This window comes from Crinia signifera, chromosome 2 (assembly GCF_055691185.1).
Source record: "Crinia signifera chromosome 2, ASM5569118v1, whole genome shotgun sequence".
NCBI lineage: Eukaryota > Metazoa > Chordata > Amphibia > Anura > Myobatrachidae > Crinia > Crinia signifera.
The window spans coordinates 185760342-185786399 of NC_139218.1; the positions used below are offsets into that span (position 1 = coordinate 185760342).

Sequence of the window (26058 nt, forward strand, 5' to 3'; positions counted from 1 at the left end):
TCTTGAAAAAATCTGTGGCCCTTCTAGGGATCAAAAGCCACGTGTCATGCGTTGTGTATCTCCATTAGGGCTGACCACTTACAAACATCGGTACTTATGTATTATCTGGGCTCCCATGTTAAATGCACCCCATTTTTTCATACCCCCACTATGAACGTGAACCCTAAGCGCGGCGAGCGCAGCGAGCCCGCGAGGGGCGGCGGTACGTGTCCTCCGACCTTTTCATACTCCACTATCCACGTCGGCGTGGAGTTGATTTTATATAGTGTGGCGAGCGCAGTGAGCCACCGAGCCCGAAGCGTGGCGAGCGTAGTGAGCCCCGTGAGGGTATGCAGAATACATGTAAAGTAATACGCGTGCCCTCGCGGGGCTCGCTGCTCTCGCCACGCTTCAGGCTCGGTGGCTCGCTGCGTTCACCACACTATAAAAAATCAACTCCATGCCGACGTGGATAGTGGGGGTATGAAAAGGTCGGAGGACGCGTACCGCCACCCCTAGCGGGCTCGCTGCGCTCGCCACGCTTTGGGTTGGCGTTCATACTAGGGGTGGCGTGGGGGTGCATTTAACATTGTAAGCACCCATTTGGGTGCTTATACAATTTAAAATTGTAAAGGGGGCTTAAATCGCATCGCATCGGGTATATGGCATGCAATGCGATGCGATTAAAAATCGTGCAACTTAATATCGGGGGCACCGTGATAATACACAAGTACCCTTTTTTATTAAATAAAGCTAGTAACATGTCCCCATTTTTGTAAATTTGGGGGCATACGTAGTGCATGCAGGATAAATATATTTAGATCGCCAGTGTTCTCACCAGGGAACACTTGTCCGCACGGATCGCTCAGCTCACATCACTGGTGCATTGCATGTGTGCCAAGGATGTGGGCTGAGCACTCTGTGCTACATCGTTTCTCACATCGCTTCTCACGGTGCGGAAGTCTTCCCCTGTGTATGCCCCATTAGAGGAATCCCAATGATTGACAGTGCAAGAGGACTGCTGTGGTTTTGCCTATGGTCAAGATGGCAGCCCTCCTTCCACCGTGTGCCTCCCTGGCCAAACTTTAGTTACACCACTGGTATGACCTGCCACACACAGATGCATGGATGTCTGACATACAGTAGAGGATTCTTGCATTAGCATAAGCTTATGTTTGTTATTAATCGATATAGATTATCTCAGGTATAAATTAAATACTTTCTCCTTTATATTTGCTCATAACAGCATAATGGGATTCAACATCCCAGTGGTCAGAAAGCTGGCGTTCAGTGTACCAACACTGGCATGCTGCTGACTGGCGTCAAAACACCAGCACTGGAACTACAAAAGGATCAGGTTGCCGACAACAGAATAATAACAGTCGGCATCCTGATCACTAAGTATGCGGGTAGGATAGGGTCAGGTTGAGGAAGGGGGGTAGGTTTAGTCACTAGTGGGAGGACTTAGGGATAGGCTGGGGGGGGGGGGGGGAGGGGGAGATGTATAGGCTGCTAGAAGGGAAGGTTAGGATTGGGGGGGGGGGGGGGCATGAGAAAGGTAAGTATACTTAACATAGAAACATAGAATTTGATGGCAGATAAGAACCACTTGGCCCATCTAGTCTGCCCCTTATTTAAACATGTTAACTCAAACCATATTTGATCCTTATTTCTTTGTTAGGATATCAATATGCCTATCCCAAGCATGTTTAAATTGTACTACTATAGAAACATAGAACCCCTGTCTGGATTCCCTCTATTCGGGAGCATGACTTCATATCACACCACTGTTTTGCTTCACATTATGGATGTGTCCACTGCTTCCTAGGCTGCTGTGCCATTAACAGCCTCTCTGTTCGCAGAACAGAGGTAAAATCTCATGCCAACCTTTCCTCCCCAGGTGACACTGTGACCTTTGGGTGCAACAAAGGGAAAGTACCTGAAAAACATGACTGGTGGGACCAAAATAGGAATGGTTGAGAGGTATGAACTAGCCTGTGATTGACAAGGGGTCAGAGGAGGTAAGATACATTCTAACTTAGGTTGAGTATACACAAATGTTCACACAACTGTAAGCAGATGTAAATCAGGACACTATCACCTCCCTCAAGGATGAAAAAAGGAAAAAGGACAGTAGGATAGAGAAGTGTGGATCAGGAGAAAAGAACAGGAACCCTGCACTGTATAAATACAGAAGGAATAGATTAGATATTGTTGATGCAGTGACAATAAGCGGCTGTAGTCAGGTCACTTTCTTTGCTTATGCCTTAGTCATTGTGGGGGCATAGGTGCCAATTTATGTTTTTGCTGGTGGGTGCTCAAGCCAAAAATATAGAGGAGTGGCTTCATGGGGAAGGGGTGTGGCCACAAAATAATTCCAATTTATATTACGGAACACAGTTGTCTCCAAAATTCAAATTACGGCAACAGAGTTCCACATACATAAATGTCCCCACAGTGCAGGTACATAAATGCCTCCACAGTGCAGGTACATAAATGCCTCCACAGTGCAGGTACATAAATGCCCCCACAGTGCAGGTACTCCGCGGACAGAATACACTATTCCCGGCATACTGTTTCCCAGGGGGGCGGGTCCGGCAATTAATTAATATAGTTAATATAGTGGCCCAGCAGCAGGACTCTGGCCCGTGGGTGCTCATCAATTTCCGTGGGTGCTCGGGCCCTTGAGCACCCACATAATCGGCACCTAGGATTGGGGGCATTGCATAAATCTCAACCAGGTAACCCAAATTTCTTTCCAACAATACCAAGTTCCACTAATGTTTGTCAATCACTTTGTAAGACCAACCTATTAAGCTCTTGGTCCAGACCTTTGGTGAAATGGTTTATTGCTAGAGCCATGCTGCCTAATAAGCTAATGGTAGAGGCCATTCTTTAAGAAATTTAGGCAAATCAGACACCTGCAACCTAAATGTTTTCTCTCTTTCAAAGCATTAATAATGAATTATTTCTTGGCTGGTGGCCTTGACTCCAGTGCAAGCCAAAATCCCTTGCTTGTAGTTTTGGTGGTGCTTGCATCAATGCTGTGCTTGTGTGCCAGAAATACCTGGGGGCTGCCAAGCAGATCCCAGAGTACAGGGCAAGCCCCCAATGTGATGAGAGTATGTCCCCAAAATGTCATGCATCAGAGGCTGTGCACAAGGATAGTGCAATGTGTTGGAACAGCAATTACATAGTTACATAGTAGGTAAGGCTGAAAAAAGACTTGCGTCCATCTAGTTCAACCTACCATTGCTGATTTGGTAGGTTCTGGTATTTTACAGACAAATTATATTTCTTATTTGTACCCATGGATGTTTTTCTCCAGTAAATGTTTGTCCAACTTTGCCTTGAACGCATTTAATGAGCCATCCGTTACCACCTCTCTGGGAAGAGAGTTCCAGAGTTTGGCTGTTCTGACCGTAAAGAAATTCTTTCTACTAGCTGAATGAAATCTTTTTTCTTCTAATCTATACTCATGCCCTCGTGTCCTAGATTCCTTTCTAGTAGAAAAGAGAGTGTGTGACAGTTCCTTATATTGGCCCTTGATATACTTGTACATGTTGAGCATGTCCCCCCTTAAACGTCTCTTTTCTAATGTAAATAGTCCCAAATTGCTTAATCTCTCCCCGTAGCTTAAATTCTCCATTCCCCTAATAAGCTTTGTTGCTCGCCTTTGGACTTTTTCTAATTCTATGATGTCCTTTTTATAGTGTGGGGCCCAGAACTGTACTCCGTACTCGAGGTGAGGTCTCACCAATGCTTTATATAGTGGCATAATTACCCTTGAGTCCCTAGTTTCCATTCCCCTCTTAATACATGCCAGAATTTTGTTGGCCTTTTTTGTAGCTACATTACAATGGGCACTCCATCCCAGTTTGCTGTCTATTTGGACTCCTAGATCCTTTTCAAGTATGGAATTACCCAGTTCCTCTCCGCTAAGGTTGTAACTTGCACACTGGTTGTGTCTCCCAAGGTGCATAACCTTACATTTATCTACATTAAACCTCATCTTCCATTTTTTTGCCCACTCATCTAGAATTGCAAGATCATTTTGAAGCATGGTGACATCTTCTGATGATTTGATGACTTTGCTAAGTTTTGTATCGTCCGCAAAGATGGATACATTGCTGAGTAACCCTATCCCAATATCGTTAATAAAAATGTTAAACAAAATGGGCCCCAAAACCGAACCCTGGGGCACTCCACTTAGTACCGGTATCATATCTGATACGGCACCATTCACAACCACTCTTTGTTCTCTATTACACAGCCAATTCCCTACCCATCTGCAGATATTTTCACCCAATCCTAGGTTCTCCATTTTATTAATCAACCTCTTGTGTGGGACAGTATCAAATGCTTTAGCGAAATCTAGGAAAATCACATCTACAGCATTTCCATTATCGAGGTTTTTGCTAACCTCTTCATAGAACCCTAGTAGATTAGTTTGGCATGAACGATTTTTCACGAACCCATGTTGGTTAGTACTGAGTAGACGGTGATGATCTAAATATTCCTGGATACCATCCCTTAAAAATCCTTCAAATAGTTTACCCACTATTGATGTTAATCTAACGGGTCTGTAATTAGCGGGATCTTCCTTTTTTCCTTTTTTGAATATTGGCACTACCTCTGCTATTCTCCAATCTTTTGGTACTATACCCGACGATAGTGACTTGCTAAAGATATAATGTAGGGGGGTAGCTAGTTCATACCCTCGGATGAATCCCATCTGGCCCCTGTGATTTATTTGTTTTGAGTTTGCTTAGCCTCAGTATTATTTCCTTCGGCGTGAAATCCACAATGAGATCTGGCTTATTTGTCCCGTTTGTGGTAAATGTTCGTTCCACAGTCTGCTCTCCCTTAGTAAATACTGATGAGAAGAACTCATTTAACAGTTTTGCTTTTCCCTGGTCCTCAGTAACACTTTTTCCACTAGTATCAGTTAGTGGGCCTATGTTTTCCTTAATTAAACGTTTACTATTTATGTATTATTATTAGTATAACATTGTCAGTACAACAATACTAATTATGAAACAACTAAAGTCTGATTCCTTTCTTTGTTTGTAGGGGAAGGAAGAGGGTGGGTGAGTGTGAGAAGTGGAGGCTTACACTCTGTATATTCAGCAACAGACTAAGCTCAATCACCTTTTAATAAATATACTATGTGCAAAATTACAAATATTAAGCAAATACTATATGATAATGCCACCATCAGCAGGTTACAGCCAGTACTAATGTGGGACTCAGAGGGGGGCCTGCAGTAGGGAAGCCAATCCCGGGGCATTTTTTAAATCCGGGATTCGGGATATAAAAATGCTCAATCCCGGGATTCCCGGGATTGGTTTTCCTAATAAAAAAACTGCCCCACAATTACTGCCCCAGTCAGTAATTACAATGTAATTACTTACATTTGATGGTTGCCTGGTGCCTGGTTGCCACGGGTCGTCCATGCTGCTGGCATGCTGGCTTCGCGCTGGCTGGGTGAGCGGGTGGGCGCGCTGGCTGGCTGGGCGCTTGGGCTGGGCATGCTGGCTGGGCGCTTGGGCTGGGCGAGCGGGCGGCTGGGCATGCTGGCTGGGCGGGCAGGCGGCTGGGCACGCTGGCTGGGCGGGCAGGCGGCTGGGCACGCTGGCAGGGCGGGCACGCTGGCTGGATGGGAGGGCGCGCTGGCTGGGCGGGTGGCGCGGCATTACAATGCCGGGCGCGACCTCTGCCTGCGCAGCGTGACCTCATCTCACGCTGAGAGGTCACGCTGCACACAGTGCTGCCGGGAGAAGTCGGGCAGCGTTTGAGCGATGCTCAGACGCTGCCCGGCATTAGACTGCGCGCAAGCGCAGTCTAATCCCGAAATCCCGGGATTGGAAACTCCAATCCCGGGATTGAAATCCCGGCGTTTTGGGGGCCAAATCCCGGGATCCCGCCGATCCCGGGATTGGCCACCCTAGCCTGCAGGCTGTGGATACTCTAATTCTCTACTCTATTTAATAGGAAGGTCGACAGTCCAAAGGTCGACATGAGTTTTTCACTTTTGTTTGAGCCAACATCTGCCGACAGGCGGTATTTCATGCCCCACCATCCACTACAGCGTGTGTCGACCTAAGCCATGTCAACCTTCAGTGGTCGACCCAATGCTTGTCAACCTAATATGGGTTGACCCAATGACCTATACCCCTTTGACCCAATGACCCATACCCCTTTCATTGGAAACTAACATGAACGAAATAAACCTTTTTTTCTTTTGAAAAAGCGGTGATTAGGGTTTTCATTGGGGAATATTTCACAAATAATATTTGTGGGTGTTTTCGGAGGATAGCCACAGCCTTATGTATCACCCAAATGTACAGTACCATGGAAAGGACTGCAGCAGATCATCTATATATATATATATATATGTCTAGTGTCTGTAACACTGTCATCTGCTGGCAGAGAGTGAAACTACATCTCTTTCTCACACATGCGCTAAAACAGAGGGTAGCAGAATAGTTTGGGAAGCTTTTGCTTCGAGAGGGCTTACTAGTATCTCCATATATGCCATGGTCCCTCCATTTCTGAAAGAAACATAGCATACCTCCCAACTTTCTGGCTCATTGAAGTGGGATACATGCATGCCTGTATACCATTTCAAAGGGGGTGTGGCTAGCCAAAAAAGAGGCGAGGCCTATACTCGCATCTCGATGTGTGGGCATGGCCCAGAGGCTCTGTGAGCCTCTAACTATGCCCCCAGACCCTCTGGCTCTGCAGCTGACAGGGGGGACCCCCCCGCTGAGGGACACCGCTGGCCCTGGGCGGGACGCAGAATGTCCCCGTAAACATACCTGCAGTGAACATGGCTTTGTTGATTTGCAAACTAAAGGTCCGATTCAGGGTGGCTCAAGCTTGAAGATCGCAACTTACCGAATGCCTGAGAAGCCACCTGTCCAAACATCTGCCCCCCCCCCCCCCCCCCCCACTGCCACCAATTCCCTTCAATAAAAGGCGAGGGGATGTGTAACGAAAACACATCCCCTCACATGCCTCTGCTGCAGGAGAAATCAGTCAATGATCACCGACCATCGAATGATTTCTCTTGCCTCCGCAAATTCAGTGGAAAGCAAATAAGCTGTGACATCAGCCACTGGCCACCAACAGGCATCGGCCTGCCAGCATCCCCATGGGAACGCACAGCATTTTATGGGCTTCACCATAGGCGATCCCCGTCCCTGCCGTTGTCCACACCTGCCCCGGTCCTTGCGAATGGCTCGGCAACTGTGCAAGCTGCTGAAACCATTCACAAAGAGGAGCTGCACATGCGCATGATAGACCATATGCATGCGCAGTCCTCAAAACATCGGCACAGGGCGGAACTCACTAAATAGCAAGTAAGCTATAATCACCCCCTAAACGTGCCCTACAATCAGGTCTGAATTAGGCCCAGTAATACAGGGGTACTGGGGAAACCCCTGGTGGGCCCCACCCCCTGCTCTAGACATCAGGGCCAAATGTAATAGGGTGAGAGTTTCAGAAAGTGAGAGATTTTGGGAGAGTTTTCCCCTTTTTTTAAAGCAGCAATCAATTACACTGTAAAACCAGGTTGATTTTGCAGTGTAATTGATTGCTGCTTTAAAAAACATGGGAAAACTATCCCAAAATCTCTCACTTTCTGAAACTCTCACCCTATTAAATTTGGACCCAGGATCCAGACTGTGCATTTAAATCATACATTATACATGTTATCATATACTCACAGGCCTATAGTGTATTTTTTACAGTGCATTGGCGTTAATAATCTGGTACATTATCATGCATGCACTAGCAGTATTTACAACATATATATTTATCAAGAGGCCCAGCCCATGCCCTCCCTAATTATTCGGCTGGCCACAACCCCTAATCAAGGGCCCCAACCACTGCATTTTCCCAGTGAGCCCTTCATACCCAGTCCAACACTGGTACATGGTATGGCAGCACGGATGGTTAGCATTACTGTCTCACAAATTCCGCAACCTCGCGACGCCATCTTCACTCCAATCTCGGAGAAGGGTAGGGAAGGGTGTTCTGCTGCATACCTCCCAACTGTCACGATTTTAGAGGGACAGTCCCGATTTTCGGGTCCTGTCCCTCTGTCCCACCCGCGGCAGGCATTGTCCCGCTGCGGGGGGTGGCAGTTGGGAGACCCCCCAATCTAATAGAATAGACGCTGTGCGCATGCGCACAGCGTCTATTCTCGTATGAAAATGAGGTCGCGGCTAATTAGCATAAGCCGCGACCTCATTTGCATATGCCCCGCCCCCTTTTCGGGCGCTCGCGCGGCTTCGCCGCGCGAGTGTCCCTATTTCTGAAGCACAGAAGTTGGGAGGTATGCTGCTGCTGTGTGTGGTCTCTGCTGGGGCCCGTGCTGCTGTGTACTGTGTCTCTGCTCAGTGATTAAGACATCACCATTGCAAGGATGACTGGTGCTGTGTTCTGTCTCTCCTTTGTGCTGGGGCCTGCCTCTGCTGAGTCTGCTCCTGTATAGTCAGTCACAGTGTGATAGTCCACTGGTGCTGCTAGTGCCACTGCCTGCCCTGCACTGCCTAGTGTCTGCTGCAGTCTGCTCTCTGCTGTTGCCACTGGCTAGTGCCTACCAGTACCTATTGCAGTATATTATTCCAGTGTGCTGTTGCCCCTGGCTATCAGTACCTATCACAGTATATATTTTTAGTTTGCTGTTGCCACTGGCAGTGGCTACCAGTATTTTATTTATTGCAGTATATAATTCTAGTCTGCTGTTGCCACTGGCTACCAGTATTTATCGCAGTATATAATTCCAGTCTGCTGTTGCCGCTGGCTACCAGTATTATTTATCACAGTATATAAATCCAGTCTGCTGTTTCCACTGGCTACCAGTATTTATCACAGTATATAATTCCAGTCTGCTGTTGCCGCTGGCTACCAGTATTATTTATCACAGTATATAAAAATCCAGTCTGCTGTTTCCACTGGCTACCAGTATTTATCGCAGTATATAATTCCAGTCTGCTGTTGCCGCTGGCTACCAGTATTATTTATCACAGTATATAAAAATCCAGTCTGCTGTTTCCACTGGCTACCAGTATTTATCGCAGTATATAATTCCAGTCTGTTGCCACTGGCTACCAGTATTTATTGCAGTATATAATTCCAATCTGCTGTTTCCACTGGCTACCAGTACTATCAGTCCAGGGGTGCCCACATGTGTGCTGTATCCATCCAGGGGTGTCCACATGTGTGCTGTATTTGTCCAGGGGTGCCCCCATGTGTCCTGTATCAGTCCTGGGGTGCCCGCATGTGTGCCGTATAATTCCAGGGGTGCCCCATGTGTCCCATATCAGACCAGGGGAGCTGCCCTTTTTTTTAATGAAAATTAAATTAAGGTGTTTTTTTTTTTTTACTGCATGGGCTGTTAAATGCGCTGTAGTCCAGGGGTGAGCCAAGAGTGCTGTATAATTCATGGGGTGTTGCTAAGTAAGGTGTGCTGCTCTTTTTTATAATTAAAAGAATACACATTTTTATTTTTACTGCAGGAATTTGTCTGCCGTATAATTCCATGCCTGCCGCCATGTGTGCCGTAACAGTCCAGGGGTGCGTGCCGCCATCTGTGCCGTATAATTCCATGTGTGCTGTATCAGGTCAGGGGTGCCACCATCTGTGCCGTATAATTCCTGGGGTAAGCTAAGTCTGCCGTATAATTCATGGGGTGCTGCCAAGTGTGCTGTATTAGTCCAGGGGTGATGCTAAGCGTGCCATATCAGTCCAGGGGTGATGCTAGGTGTGCCGTATCAGACGAGGGGGGATGCTAAGTGTGCCATATCAGTCCAGGGGTGATGCTAAATGTGCCGTATCAGTCCAGGAGTGATGCTACCTGTGCCATATCAGTCTAGGGGTGATGCTAGGTGTGCCGTATCAGACTAGGGGGGATGCTAAGTGTGCCATATCAGTCCAGGGGTGATGCTAAATGTGCCGTATCAGTCCAGGGGTGATGCTACCTGTGCCATATCAGTCCAGGGGTAATTCTAGGTGTGCAGTATCAGCCTAGAGGGTATGCTAAGTGTGCCATATCAGTCTAGTGTTTGTGCCGCACACTTGTGTGGCTTATCATAGTTATCCAGCTACCTCGGTGCAACCTTTTGCCCTAAAAACAATATTGTAAGGTGTGAGCTGTTCAGAATAGACTGTAAATGAGTGTAAATGATCGTTATTGAGGTTAATATAGCGTAGGAGCAAAAAAAATAAAAAATTCTGCGATTTTAGCAGTTTTTATGCTTTTTTAACAAAAAAATCAGAACCCAAAACCCAAGAAATCCAAACACAAAACACTTAGGAGGTGTTTTGGCAAAACCCATTAGAACCCAAAACCTCAAGGTAATCAGAACCCAAAACCCAAAACCCGAAAAGTGGCCGGTGCACATCCCTAGTATAACAACATTAATGAGTAAAAATCATGAACAAAAAAAGATCATAAAACAGTCAATCTGCCTTTGGAAGCAGCGAAAGTGCGTGAAGGATGCGCTAATCAGCAGCCAAAGTCTTACACCACATGAACTCCTGCAAGTATGATTGCAAATGGTGACGTGCTGTGCCTCTGTGACGCTTGTTGCGCCATTTGCATGAGCCCCAAAGGCGCTCAGTGTTCTGTGTGTGTACACCTGTGTCCGGGTCCACAACGTTGTACCTGTGGTAACTCTTGCATGTTGATATCCAGCCTGTTCTAACTCCTCTGTACTGTAGGCCCGCCAGCAATCGGAATAAATTGTTGTGCCCGGCTCGATGTAATCATTTATGGCCACCATCAGAGTGGTGGCATCCCGTTTTGGTACCACAGTAACGAAGCACTGACCACTTTCACATGAAATGCCTCCAAAGATCCATTGCTGAGGCAAAGGACGTCCGACATTACTCTTTTGCTTCACGAATAAACTATAATCCACCTCAACAATCTGCCCAGGACCACTGATACGCCGCTGGGGCTGCGCCATAAGGTCCATGGTGCAGGCCTCCCGCATCCATTGATTGTAGAGGACCGCAGTTTTATTTGATAATTGCAGCTGCCGCTCACAATAATCAATTGATGTGAGCTCCTCTGCCCAGGAATATATAAATCGGTACTTGTGTAGTTTCACGGTGCCAGCATGGCGCCATGCGTCTGAGTCCCCTTGCGGGGCTCGCTTCGCTCGCTACGCTCGCCACGCTATCTAAAATCAACTCCATGCCAACATGGATAGTGGGGGTATGAACTATCCATGTTGGCATGGAGTTAAGTTAGTTTATTTTAGATAGTTTGCCGAGCGTAGAAACCGGAAGTAGCACGCTGGCGCCGTGAAACTACACAAGTACCTATAAATAGCCATGCTGGCGCCGTGAAACTACACAAGTACCTATAAATCTAATGAAGGTGAGGAAGGATAAGCGTCAGCACGGAAACCAATGCGCCGCTCTTAGGCTCACCATCTGACGGCATGCTTTGATATGGTACCACCACATGCACTCTTTCACTGTCAAGTGCATAGGGTGCCCGTTAGTACAACTCAGCGGCAGCAGATTATGCTGTTGAAAGAAAAGGACAGCCTCCTCCTCTGTCATATTTGTGGCAGGTACAGCCATTTCGGACACTTCTCCTGCAGCTCTGAGGGATACAGCCATTCCTGTCAGTAATTCACCTCAGAATGATTCTGACAGGGAGCAGGAATACTACCTCTGACTGACTACGCAATTTACGTTACCTACGCTAATCCTGAATCCACAGTTACGTTAAATGCGTAACAGACACCAATATAGAAGTACCATAGTAGCTACTGAAGTCGCATAGCATCGCACGCATTGCATGGCACTATAACGTGACATGCGATGCGATTTCAGTGCGGTAACGTACGTATGCTAATTGGGTGCTGTGATAATACACAAGTACCGGATCACCCAAATGTACCTTGGAGAAATGTCCTTCCATTCCCATAGAGGGCTATGGGGGCTGTTAGGCTGTCAGATTAGCCAAGCTTTACTTGTGCCATATTAACATGTCCCTTAGACAGTTACATACACATGAAGGTGAAACACACAGTGCTGCATACTTACTGAGCTTACAGGAAATGGTCACTTCCTGTGGACACATCTTATTGTAACGTTTCCCACAATATGGTTCTCAAAATATTACCTGGGTAGGTTCTTCTGTATTTATATAGCTGTACCTGCTTTATGCCTTAGTGATACATGTAACACATTGTGCACACATCACAGTGGTGTGTTGTATATTTACAGTCAAACTCTAAAGGTATAGCCCACTACTGCTAATAATAATAGGCCTTGGCGTTCCATGGCCACAATATCATACCTCCCAACTTCCTCAGTGCCTGTAGCGGGGGTGTCAGTGTCTATTCTGCAGCCTATGAGGCTGGGGAGATAGTACCAGGAGGGACTCCCAACTGACCCCCTGCCACCACGGGACACTACCGGCCGTGGGAGGGATGCGGGAACATCCCAAAAAAAAGCATCAGATGGCATCCAATGAAGGAATTCAAGGGTTGCTCCTTTGGATGCACACAGCCACCAGCGCTGACTTTACTGTTATGTTGTTCCATCATTTGACAGGTTGGTAAGTATTAAATAAAATAGTAGTGGACATCTCGATCTTTCCATATTGATGGCAGATACCAAGGGAAGTTTGTATTTCTACTACATGTATGCTGTAGATCATACGCAACATAAGATCAACCCTGCATCAGCCACCAAGTGCACTTTGTAAATCATCTTCATGAAATACAATTTTCATATGTACAAGCAGTCACAGTGCTAAGCATTGATCAGGATTGATCTAAGTTTCATGTAGGCCAGCATATGGTGAGCAGTAAGAACTAAAGGTGTGTACACATGGTGTATGGCTTATGCCATATCTCTAGCTGCTATTGCAAATATCCTTTTGTTTGTTCTATTAATCAGTTACCACATACGTATATATTGCCAATATTGGAGTGAAAAGTGTATCCTTGTTTTATATATTGGGCAGTACGGATGGTGTAGTGGTTAGCATTACTGCCTCACAGCACTGAGGTCATGGGTTCATTACCCACCATGGCTCTAACCTAACTGTGCGGAGTTTGTATATTCTCCCGGTACTTGCGTGGGTTTCCTCCGGGTACTCCGGTTTCCTCCCACAATCCAAAAATATACTGGTAGGTTACTTAACCCTAGAATATCTGTGTGTGCATGTACATGTGGTAGGGAATATAGATTGTAAGCTCCACTGGGGCAGGGACTGAAGTGAATGCTCAAATATTCTCTATAAAGCACTGCGGAATCTATGTGCGCTATATAAGAAACCGATAATAAATAAATAAATAATATTATATATATTTTATACATTGTTTCTTATTTGTGGTCTGTTACTTATTATTGGGCACATTTATCAAGGATCACATCGGCGGGATGCATCATCCCACACGCACAGGGACAGGGCTCCCTGCAATGTGCTGAGTCCGGTGGCAGGGGGTCTGAGCATGCGTGGATAGCGCTGACCCCCCCGCCGGTGATACATCGGGCAGCTTCGCATCCCACATAGTAAGATGAGATGAGATCTAGTACAAAATGTGCAGCACATACTTTTTTTATACTAGAGCTCATCCATACCTCCCAACTTGTGTCCGGATGAAATAGGGACACTCGCGCGGCGAAGCCGTGCGAGCGTCCGAAAAGGGGGCGGGGCGTATGCAAATGAGGGCGCGCTTATGCTAATTAGCCGCGACCTCATTTTCATACGAGAATAGACACTGTGCGCATGCGCACAGCGTCTATTCTACTAGATTGGGGGGTCTCCCAACTGCCACCCCCCCGCAGCGGGACAATGCCTGCCGCGGGTGGGACAGCGGGACAGGACCCGAAAATCGGGACTGTCCCTCTAAAATCGAGACAGTTGGGAGGTATGGCTCATCTCATCGCAAAACCGAGATGCAATGAGATGCAATATTGTATACAATATTGTATACAATAATTGTAACATTTATGGGCACCTTTAGGTGTCAATAAATAATGTAATAGTAAGAATACATTTTAATACATTATAACAAGTGTTAATTTACTATGTACTGTAATACCCCTTTCCCACTGCAGCTCTGTTTAGCCTTTTTAAATGGGTAGAGCTGCAGTGGGAATGCTCCAGTTTGCTTTACCCGTTTAACAAATACCGGTATTTGTTAAACGGGTAAAAAGCAGTGTTTTACCCGTTTAAAAGCCGTTTTTTTTTGGCAGTGGGAAAGGGGTATTCATTCTACCCTTTAAAAAAAAACAGCACCAGGCTGAAAATGCAAATAGTTTATTCTATTTTTATTCTATTTTTTTACACCATTTAATCAGCCCGGAGACCACCGCTCCACGGTCACCGGGGACAGCACCAGGCTTCAGCCTGGCCAGGTAAGTCCTGGAGGAGGGACCCATTTATTGGGGGGTCCCCACTTTCCCAGGACCCCTGGCCAGGCTGACCGATCACAGGGCTGAATGCTTTGGCCAGGGGGACTTGTATAATAAGTCTCCCCCCGGCTGTAGCATTACCCTGCTGGCTGGTTGGGCCTGGGGCTGATTCTTAAAATACGGGGGACCTCTTGTCATTTTGTCCCCTGTATTTTGGGAACCAGCCCCGGCCCTGGAGCTGGTTTTAAAAAATCAGCGGAGTACCTTTTTGCCGGGTTTCCTGATTTTTTAATACCAGCCCTGGCTCTTACCCCACACCGTTTTTTAAACCCCCCCCCCCCCCCCCCCATCTTTAGTATGGTTTAAACAGGTTTTTAGATGGGTAATTGTGAATATGACAAAAACGTTTCAAAGCTGCAGTGGGAATGGGTCTTTATGGCTCTTAACCGTTTAACCCCTTCCCGACATTTGACGTACATGTACGTCATGGTCGGGAAGTACTTCCCGACATTTGACGTACATGTACGTCATGACTTCTAACTGTCACTGCGTCTAGAGACGCAGTGACAGTTAGGTGATGTCTGCTGTCCCTGACAGCAGACATCCCCCCTCGCCGCCCAGGGGGGGCAGGGGTGCCCCCCCCGGTCGGCGATCGCTGTGATTGGCTGTTCAAATCTGAACAGCCATTCACAGCGTTTCCTGTGTTACCGGCGGCTAAGCCGCTCGGTAACACAGGGATCGGTGGTGATCAGTGCTGTCAAGTACAGCACAGATCACCACCGATGTGCAGCCCCCCCTCGAACCCGCCGGGCACTCACCCGGCAGCAGCTCCCCCGGCTCCCCCGGAGCGTCTGGAGCGCACGCAGCGCTGCCCTCCTCCCCCCTCCCCCCCGCAGCAGCAGCAGCAGCAGCATCAAGCTGCAGAAAAAGTAAAAAATCAAATATATGCACTGAAAAAATATATTTATATATATATATATATATATATATATATATATATATACACACACATATATATATATATATATATGTGTGTGTGTATATATGTATATATATATATATATATATATATACACACATATATATATATATATATATGTGTGTGTGTGTGTGTGTGTGTGTGTGTATATACCGCACCGATTACCACCGATCGCCAGCCCCCCCCCCCTCCCACCCGGCAGCCCCCCTCCCTCCCACCCACCCGGCTGCCGCAGCGCCAGCACCCCTCCCACCCCCCCGCCAGCCGCAGCGCCAGCCCCCCTTCCAAAGCTGGTGACTAAAATGGGGTCACTTGTGGGGGGGTTCCACTGTATTGGTGCTTCGGGGGTCTTGCTAATGCGACATAGCACCCACCATTCATTCCACCACCAAAAATCACTCCTTCCCTTCTGAGTCCTGCCATGCACCCAACTGGTATTTTTTGGTCACACGTGAGGCATTGCCGTACTCGGGAGAAATTGGGGCACAGATTTTGGGGTGCTTTGTCTCCTTCATTCCTTGTGAAAATAAAAAATTTTGAGCCAGAACTGCATTTTTCTGTAAAAAATTACATTTTTTTACACAAAAATGCAGATCTGGCTCAAAATTTTTCATTTTCACAAGGAATGAAGGAGACAAAGCACCCCAAAATCTGTGCCCCAATTTCTCCCGAGTACGGCAATGCCTCATGTGTGACCAAAAAATACCAGTTGGGTGCATGGCAGGACTCAGAAGGGAAGGAGTGATTTTTGGATTTTGCAGCACAGATTCTGGTTGAATGACCCCCGAAACACCCATACAGTGGAACCCCCCCACAAGTGACCCCATTTTGCAAACTACACCCTTCAGGGAATTCATCAAGGGGTATAGTGTACATTTCAAACCCCCCGGGGTTTCACCAATTTTGATACAACTGAGCTGTGAAAATGAAAAATTAATTTTTTTCATTTTCACTGCCCAGTTGTACCACAATTGGTGAAACCCCTGGGGGTTTGAAATGTACACTATACCCCTAGATGAATTCCCTGAAGGGTGTAGTTTGCAAAATGGGGTCACTTGTGGGGGGGTACCTAACTTTTAGCATCTTATGGTGCCTAGAAACCTACATTGTGCCTAAAAAATAATCTCATAAAAAGGAGGCTCCAAAATCAAGTAGGTGCTCCTTCTATTATGAAGCCTGTGGTTTGGTCACCGTGCACACTAGGGCCACATATAGGATATTTATGAAAACCAAAGAATTGGGGGAATCAATTTTTAGTCACATTTCTCTAGTAAAATCTACTGTGTTCCTTAGAAAAATGTATTAAAATTGCAAATCTGCAAAAAAAATGAAATTTTGAAATTTCACCTACACTTTCTTTTAATTCCTGTGAAACACCTAAAGGGTTAACAAACTTCCAAAATGCTGTTTTGAATACTGTGAGGGGTGCAGTTTTTGAAATGGCATCATTTATGGGGGTGTCTCACATACAAGTCACTCAAAGTCACATCATAACTGACCTGGTCCCTAAAAAAATCAGAGTTTGAAATTTTCTTGAAAATTTGAGAATTTGCTATTCATATTTGAAGCCTCCTAGTGTCCCAAAAAATGAAAAGGAGGTTGAAATAATGATTGCAACATAAAGTAGACATATGGTCTTTGTTAGTTATTAACTATTTTGAGTGGTATGTTTATTTGTCTCACAAGCAGAAAATGTGACATTTTGCAAATTGCAAAATTTTCCATTTTTTCACGACATTTTGGTATTTTTCACAAAAAAACACAGACTGTATCGACCCAAATTTACCACTAACTTGAAGTACAATGTGTCACGAGAAAACAATCTCAAAATCACTGGGATAAGTAAAAGCAAAAAAAAGTTATCCCCACTTAAGTGAAACATGTCAGATTTGAAAAAAATGGCTCTGTCAGGAACGCAAAAACTGGCTCTGTCAGGAAGGGGTTAAAGACCCGTTTAAAAATAACGGGTCATTACCTGTATAGGCAGTGGGATAGCAGCATTACGGTTATTTCACATGCTTCGGCTCCTGCCAGGAAGCCGTGCCGCACACAGCAGTTTACAATGGTGGGGATGGCCACAGCCCAGCAGCCGTCCCTTTCAGTGGTGGGATCCGGCTGCAACCAGGCGGCCGGGCCGTGGCCGTCCCGTGTGAATGGACACATTTGTGTCCTTTATTAACTATGGTGTGCAGCACTGCGTTTCGACGCCCGGCAGGAGCCGGAGCGTGTGAAATAGCCCTTAGGGTTTATTATAATCAAGAAAACAGCAGCATCTGTTAAACCATGGCCTAACCCAGGGGTAGCCAACTCCAGTCCTCGAGAGCTACCAACAGTTAACATTTTCCATGTCTCCTCACAGAATCATTTAGCTCCACCTGTGGATCTTTTGAAATGTGTCAGTCAGTAATGAGTGCACCTGTGTACCTGTGAGGTGAGCTGGAAAACATGAACTGTGTAGCTCTCGAGGACTGGAGTAGGCTACCCCTGGCCTAACCCAAACTTACCTACCTGTCCAACTCCATGAGGGAGAGTTTCACTCTCAGCTTGCAGTGGAGTTAACTACTCTATCCCCACTGAGGTTACCTTCTTGCTGGAAATGATCAATTCCTTAGAGATTATCCACTTGCGTGGTTCGCCTTATTCCGTAGATACGGATTAATTGTTTCTTCTAAAGGGTACTGATTTACCCCAGGGAATCTGTTCCCACTACCGTTTATTGATCTTAACACATTGTTCGATATAAGGAATACCTTTTATGCTATATACCTTACATATGGCATTGCCCCTGATGAAGTCGTGTTGACGAAATGCATTGGAATTTTTAAATAAAGAATTACCTCTTGAATGAAGTCTACGTTGTATTGTTGAACATCCGAATTTCACTTCAGAAGATGAATGATTGTGATATCATGCCTATTGTACATATGTGCTAGGTGGTACTATTAGAGCGCACTCCGGACAACCCCCTTTTCTATATCTACTCTGTGTTTCTCACTAACAGGAGAGACATTCTGGAGTTGCGGCTTGCTGTTTGATTAGCACAATACCTAAACCATACCCTGTGTTTTATATATATATCTATATATAGATATATATCTATATATATATAGATATATATCTATATATATATATATATATATATAGATATATATATATATATAGATATATATAAATATCTATATATATATATATCCAAAAAGTCCATTTTTTGGTCCGAAACACTGTTGACACGCAGTAAAAAGTTTTTTTACATTCTGCGGGGGGATAGACGGAGAGGCTGCGGTGGGCAGCGGCGCTGCGGGCAGCGGGGAATAGAGCGGAGAGGCTGCGGCGACTGCAGGAGCCTGGAGGCTTTTCTAGACACGGGATTCTGGAAGAATCCGGGAAACTGGAAAAGCCTCCGGTAGGGTTGCCACCCAAAATAGGAGATTCACGGAAATCCGGGAGAGGTGGACACCCTAGTAGGAACTGAGATCACACAATCAGATCCAGTGTTCCATTGGAGATGTGTCCTAGGCCCTTATACAGATCTGATCACAGTACATATTTGTTCTCAAAATGGGCAAAACCATGTGCACTGCAGGTGGGGCAGATGTAACATGTGCAGAGAGAGTTAAATTTGGGTGAAGTGTGTTGAAACTAAAATCTAAATTGCAGTGCAAAAATAATGCAGCCGGTATTTACCCTGCACAGAAACAAAATAGCTCACACAAATCTTACTCTCTCTATATATGTTACATCTGCCCCACCTGCAGTGCACATGGTTTTGCCCATTTTGAGAACAAATTTGTACTGCGATCAGATCTGAATAAGGGTCCTAATGTGTAGCTCTGTCATATCCGCACTCAGCTGGTTCTCCCAGCATGCATCCAGCTCTGTCCATGCTGCCTCAGTGCTAAACATTGGATGATGTTAATGATCTGTCATTCAGAGCCAATCATTATTGTCCACATCGTTAAGAATATAATGCTTCTTCTGTGTTAGATTATATTAATGTTACCACTGATAGTGTCACCACCCGGAAAAGGAAGCGGTCATCTATTAGAATGAACTTAGGTCTACAGTCATTAGGTTGACCCCACTAGGTGAGACTGGCAGGAAGGTCGACCTGACTTAAGGTCGACATGGGCCAAGGTCGACATGACTTAAGGTCGAATTTGCATAAAGGTCGACATGAGGAAGGTCGACTGGTCATAAGGTCGACATGAGATTTTTCACTGTTTTTTGAGCCGACATGTGACGACAGGCAGTATTTCATGCCCTACCATCCACTAGGGCATGGAGGAGGTTATTAAAGCTGTGGCGAGCGAAGCGAGCCACCATGCCCGATGCATTGCGAGCGAAGCGAGCGATGCGAGGGTCCGATTCTCATTGCCAACTGTGTCCATGTCGACTGTGTCGACACTCGGATAAAAAAAACAGTGAAAAACCCATGTCGACCTTATGACCAGTCGACCATCCTCATGTCGACCTTTATGCAAATTCGACCTTAAGTCATGTCGACCTTGGCCCATATCGACCTTAAATCAGGTCGACCTTCCAGCCAGTCGACCTAATGGGGTCGACCTAATGACTGTAGACCTAAGTTCATTCTGACAGATGTACCGATTCCCTGGAAAAAGCTTACTGTATATCCAAATGAGAAGCCATGGATGACTAAGGAGGTTCGGCTTCTGCTAAGGGCCCGTAACACTGTCTTTAGGAAAGGGGATGCCTATTGTATAGCCAGGGTGAATCTGAAGAAAGGCATTATCGGGGATAAACATTGCTATAAGCTAAAGAAAGAGGAGCATTTGTTAAGATCTGACCCTTGACGTTTATGGCAAGGCATCCGGGTTATCAGTAACTATAAGGGAGATAAAACTAGCTCAGCACTTTCTATGGATGTCTCTTCTCTAAATGAGCTGAACCATTTCTATGCACGGTTCGATAGAGACAATATTGAAGGGTGTCTAGGCTGCCTTCCTCAGGCCAACCTCTTTTATTAAGATCTTCAGAGGTCCTAGCTGGACTAAGCCAAATCAATGCAAATAAGTCAGCTGGACCAGATGGCATACCGGGACGGGTACTGAAGGCAAGTGCTGAGCAATTGTCGGGGGTATTTATGGACATTTTTAAGCTGTCTCTATCTGCGTCGACTGTTCCTGCATGCTTTAAAAGTACTACTATTATTCCAGTGCCAAAAAATTCCAGGCCGATGAATTTGAATGATTATCGTCCTGTGGCTCTCACACCGATAGTCATGAAATGTTTTGAACGGTTGGTGTTAGTACAACTGAAGGCTGGTCTTTCACCAACTTTGGATCCATTTCAGTTTGCTTATTGCAGCGATAGAAGCATTGATGAAGCAGTCTCTTTGCTGATGCATTCTGTATTATCACATCTAGATAAAAATAATAAGTATTTCTGACTGTTGTTTGTCGACTTTAGTTCGGCGTTCAATATGGTGATACCAGCTAGACTAGTTTCTAAACTCCTGGACCTGGGGATTGATAGTTCCATGTGTAACTGGATAGGGGACTTTTTAAGTGATAGGCCACAAGTGGTTAGAGCAGGGACAGACAGTTCAGGCTCAGTTACGTTGAATACAGGGGTACCGCAAGGTTGTGTATTAAGTCTTTTCCTTTACTCTATTTTTACATGCGACTGTAAGCCGGTTCACAATTCCAATATCATTATTAAATTTGCAGACGATACAACATTAATAGGCCTCATTGATAATAATGCCGAGACGGCATATAGAGAAGAGATTCAGCACTTGGCTGAGTGGTGTAGTGCCAACAATCTCTTTCTTAATGCCAGTAAGACGAAAGAGATTTTCGTGGATTTTCGAAAAAATCTAAGATTGTTATGTCGGTACAGATTAGTGGGACAAATGTTGACCGTGTCCCTAGTTTTATATTTCTGGGTACTCATATTTCTGAGGACCTAGCATGGTCAACTAATATTAAGTGTCTTGTAAAAAAGGCCCTTTTTTTCCCGTAGGATACTGAAAAGACAACATTTGCCACTACGCATATTGTTAAACTTTTATCGCTGTGCAGTGGAAAGTATTCTGACTAGTTGTATCTCCGTCTGATATGTAGATTGTACCGCTGCGGAACTGAAGTCAATGCAGAGGGTAATTATCTGGCCCAACGGATAATGGGTACTACTCTCCCTGCTGATGATGATATCCAGAGAAAGTGCTGTCTGCGTAGGGTGCATAATATCTTAAAAGAAAGGACCCATCTGGCAAATGGATTGTTTGTGCTATTAGCTTCAGGTAGACGTTTTAGTTGTATGAGGAGGAGCAGGACCTGCAGGATGAGGAACAGTGTTTTCCCTAGGGCTATTTTAGAGTTATATACTAATTTGGGTCATGGGGGGATGGTTAATAGGACCTAGGTTTTATTGTTGTTAATTGTAATGCGGACCATTCAGATTTTATTGTTTGTATGTTTGGATGGATGCAAAACTAGAATTTTGTCACCCTAATTTTAGGGTGATGACAATAAAGTTGAATGTAATCTAATCTAAAAGAATGACCTCTAATTTGTATGCAGCTTTAGGCTACAATTTTCTTGAAAATACAGCTAAATGTGATTAATTTCTGTTGGAATTTATGGAGAGTATTTCATTTCAAGATGGTATAGCAATTTGATACTTCAGCTTATTAATACTTCTTGAATAAAAAACATGTTATGTCTACTGTATATGTTTTACTTATCTATATAAAAGTGAAGAGAAAGCAGACATTCTTCTAATGCTGCTTTCAGACTGCAAAACTGGCTTTGACCCTGTATTTGAAAACGTTTCCAAAAACGGGTCTGCCAGGTCAAACCCCTTTCACAACGCATCTCTTAAACGGTATATTACCGTTTAAGTGCGTTTTTTTCGACACTGGCAGACCCGTTTTTGGAAACTTTCCAAATACAGGGTCAAAGCCAGTCTTCAGCGCCCCCCCCCCCCCCTGCGGGTTAACACCCCCCCCCCGTTAACCCCTCCCCCCGCGGGTTAACACCCCCCCTAGGACTAACAACACCCCCAGTATGGACGGCTGGCTGCGCTTATAAAAAAAAAAGGGACTTTCGGAAAATGGCTGCCCCATAGGAAAACCAGTTTAAAAAAACTGTCTTTCGTATGGGGGCAGCCATTTTCCGAAAGTCACTTTTCTTAGAAGAAAAGTGACTTTCGGAAAATAGCTGCCCCCATACGAAAGACAGTTTTTTTAAACGGGTTTTCCTATGGGGCAGCCATTTTCCGAAAGTCCCTTTTTTTTCATAAGCGCATCCGTCCATACAGTACTGCGGCTGCCGGGATCTGCAACCTCAGGAGGTACCGGCTTCACGGAGAGGGTTCTTAAACACAATGCGGGAGGGGGGGGGGCGGCGGCGGGGGGCTCCAGTGCAATGAATATTTAATAAAGTCATTAAATATTCACTGCGATGAATTTAGGACCCCATTAATGGGGGGCGCCCCCCGCCGCACCCCCCGCCCGCAGCCTTACCTGTCTTGCTGGTCCCGTCCCGGCTCCCTTGCTGGCTTCATTCTTCTGCTAGTGAGACGGACCAACACAAAATGTCCGCCCCCATACAGCAGACAGTTTCAGAGAACTGTCTGCTATATGGGGCGGACATTTTATTGTGGTCCGTCTCACTAGCAGAAGAATGAAGCCAGCAAGGGAGCCGGGACGGGACCAGTGAAGTCAGGTAAGGCTGCGGGCGGCGGATTGGCGGGCGCCCACACATGCACAGCGCCCCACCGCGGCCGCGGGGGCTGCGGTGCTATAGTTACGCCTCTGGTGTGCTGTCTCAATGTAGAGTCCTGGGGGGTACAGCGGCACTCAGAAATAATCCACACGTAGGCAAAGTTACCTATATATATATATATATATATATATATATATATATATATATATTATGTGTTGCCTCCTGGCAACAAGCAATTTCACCCCCCTTGGCAACGAGCAAGCATTTTTTATGACATCCACAAGGAAAGGCAGTGCTGACCCAAGTTCAGTATAAATGGTGCAGACCCAGGTCCGACCCAGGTCGAAGGTAAATGGGGTATAAAGCAGGGGCAGACCCTGGAAACTCCAGCGTTCAAAGTCCAGGGTCGGATCAGGGTTTTTGGTGTAAAAGGGGTATTAATGAGCCAGGGACAGCATTGAGGCTGACTGCACCTCCCTCTCCCTGCTCCTATTTCCTGCACAGGGCACTCGGAGATGAGAGACACTATAGAGGTGTCTCTGATTTGTGAGCGCTGGAGAAAACCTTCAATGGTCGCCGACAATCGAATGATTTCTCCCTGGCTTTGAATGGATGATTATGCAAATTAGCGGTGCGGTTGTCACTGTGGGCGGTGTCTAGAATAAGGTCCACTAATCTGCTAGTTGGGCACTGGAAGGGATCCTAGATCAGGTGCTGTTGCCAGTGTTTACATGCTGCTACAACAATTCACACCCTTCAAAGGGATTCGGACTGAACCCTATGGGGGAAATTTACTAAAGGAAATTTGTAAAAAAAATAGGTGTATTTGTATCCAGAAATACACTTATTTTTGACATTTACTATCCCGAAAATACGGCAATTCGTATTCGTATTGATGTGCTATCAATACGAATTGCCGCATTTTTGGGGATAGTAAATGTCAAAAATAAGTGTATTTCTGGTTACAAATACACCTATTTTTTTTTACAAATTTCCTTTAGTAAATTTCCCCCTATATGTCAGTTTAGGGAAATATACAGTAAACAGATTCTCTGTTTAAATTCAAAAACTTACTTTTATTCTTAAGCAAATCTACCACCAGTTTCCTAAAAGCAAAACTTTTCATCAGAGCAAATTTTATAGCCGATGCTATGTAACTGCTTGTCTTTCTGGCATAGGAGCCTGTTCTCCTGTTAATTACTTCCAGGTTCCCAACATTCTTCCACTTACAGTATCCTCTCCATCTTCAGTCATGTAAGCTGTCTGCCACTCATTTCCAAACATGAAAATATTTAATTGCACATGCCGTACTTTACAGATAAAATATCCTGCACAGAATACATTTATATACCTTACCTTCTAATGTGATCAGGTTATCATCCAATACTTCTTCTTAGGTCTGGCCCTTGTAGCGTTCTTACAGTATCTCTTACTTATACACTTTTACCTCAGTTTTTTACTCTCCCACCTTCGTGCTGATCTATAGTACCTTTCAATTTGCTCTCTCTCTCTGTCTCTGTCTCAAGTGATTCACAGCAATACTAATCTGTCCGTCAAGCTTCCCCTTTCTCTGGTTCCTCTTTGCAGCAGTAAAGCCGTCCCCTTACTGTATTTTACAGTATGCTGATAGACACTGTAAAAATTAAATATTTAACAGATAGTGCTCTCCAAGTCATTGTTAAAGGAAGTTAAATGCGTAAAGGAACCTACGCTTGTTTATGATGTAATCATTTATACATATAATACGCTGCAGTTTGGGTGTATACATTTTGGTAATTTTGTTATGTGGTAACAGTTTGCAAAGAACTGTGGATCTATTTCCGTGATCTGTGATTACACACACGGATTCTGAGGTGTGGAGGGCACTCCATTTCATCCTTGTTATTTATGTCCTTTATTTATGTAAAGGGCCAGTGGCCTAAATTTGGCCCAGTTGCACGGAAGGAAGATAAATAGTGTGGAGACCTGCAAAACTTGCACTGAGGACCGAGGTTGAGTACCACTGTTCTAGAGGAACAGGCCAAGGGTTCTAATAGTATTAAGGCCCCCATACACTATGTGATTTTGGGACAATTTCATCCGATTTCGGCACTTTGGGCCGATAACCGAGTGAAATCGGCCCAAAATCGCAGGTGTGTGATATCTGATCTGATCAGATGCGCGGTTCCGTGCGCATCAGACCGGATCAGGGAGGTCGGACGGTCAGCACATAAGATCACGTCCGACCTCCCTGTATGCATATGCCTGCCCGCCTGACAGGCATATGCATGCAGAGTAACCAGGGCCAGCGCCGGCGAGTGCTGACTTGGCCTGGCGGTGTGATGATCACAGATTGATATAATTCAGCAGCGCTGCGGGATGGGACATGCAGTGGGGGGTATAAGATTTTTAAAATACCAGGTGTTGACAGGTATTTTAAAAATCTAATACCCGCCAATGCCCGTCCCGCAGCGCTGCTGATATCTGTGATCATCACACCGCCCGGCCAGGTCAGCAGCACTCACCGGCGCCGCCAGCTAAGTGCTCAGGGACCCGCTGCCCGCCCCACTGCTCCCCCTGATGACGACCACCACCGGCCTCCTGCGATTTATCACATGTAAAATTTGGCTCATCAAGTGCCAAATTGTATGTGAGCCTCCCGGGTGGCTCACAGGAGAATTGGGTCCGACTTGTCCTATGGACAAGACGGCTTAATGTATGGGGGCATTTACACTTAATAAAAAGTATGACATCTAAGATCCTGATAGGAGGGGAGTCAGCTACAGAATAATTATTGACAACTTTCAATTAACTGATTTAAACTCACAGGAGACTCCATTGCCTCCCAGAGGGTTGAGATTGCTTTGTCTGTGAATCAACCTCAGGAGCTAGATTATTAATAAAATTAGTATGGTTGTGGCAGAGTGGGTATCTCCCACATGTTGAGGAAAGGGTTAATCACCTGCAGCTCAGGGAGGAACCAAACCCTTTCCGTAATTATTATTAAACAGCTAAGGTTTAAAATCCAGGCCA

The 26058-nt window shown here is 45.5% G+C and overlaps 1 protein-coding gene across 1 annotated transcript in view; it reads right to left on the bottom strand.

The window, feature by feature from the left end:
• FGR (FGR proto-oncogene, Src family tyrosine kinase) overlaps window positions 1–24609 on the bottom strand; it is a 117887-nt gene extending 93278 nt beyond the window's left edge. Inside the window, exon 1 of the mRNA XM_083173326.1 lies at window positions 24403–24609. The gene's annotated coding sequence lies outside the window, so the exon portion shown is untranslated. The remainder of the gene's footprint in view (window positions 1–24402) is intronic.
• Window positions 24610–26058: the final 1449 nt, after the last annotated feature.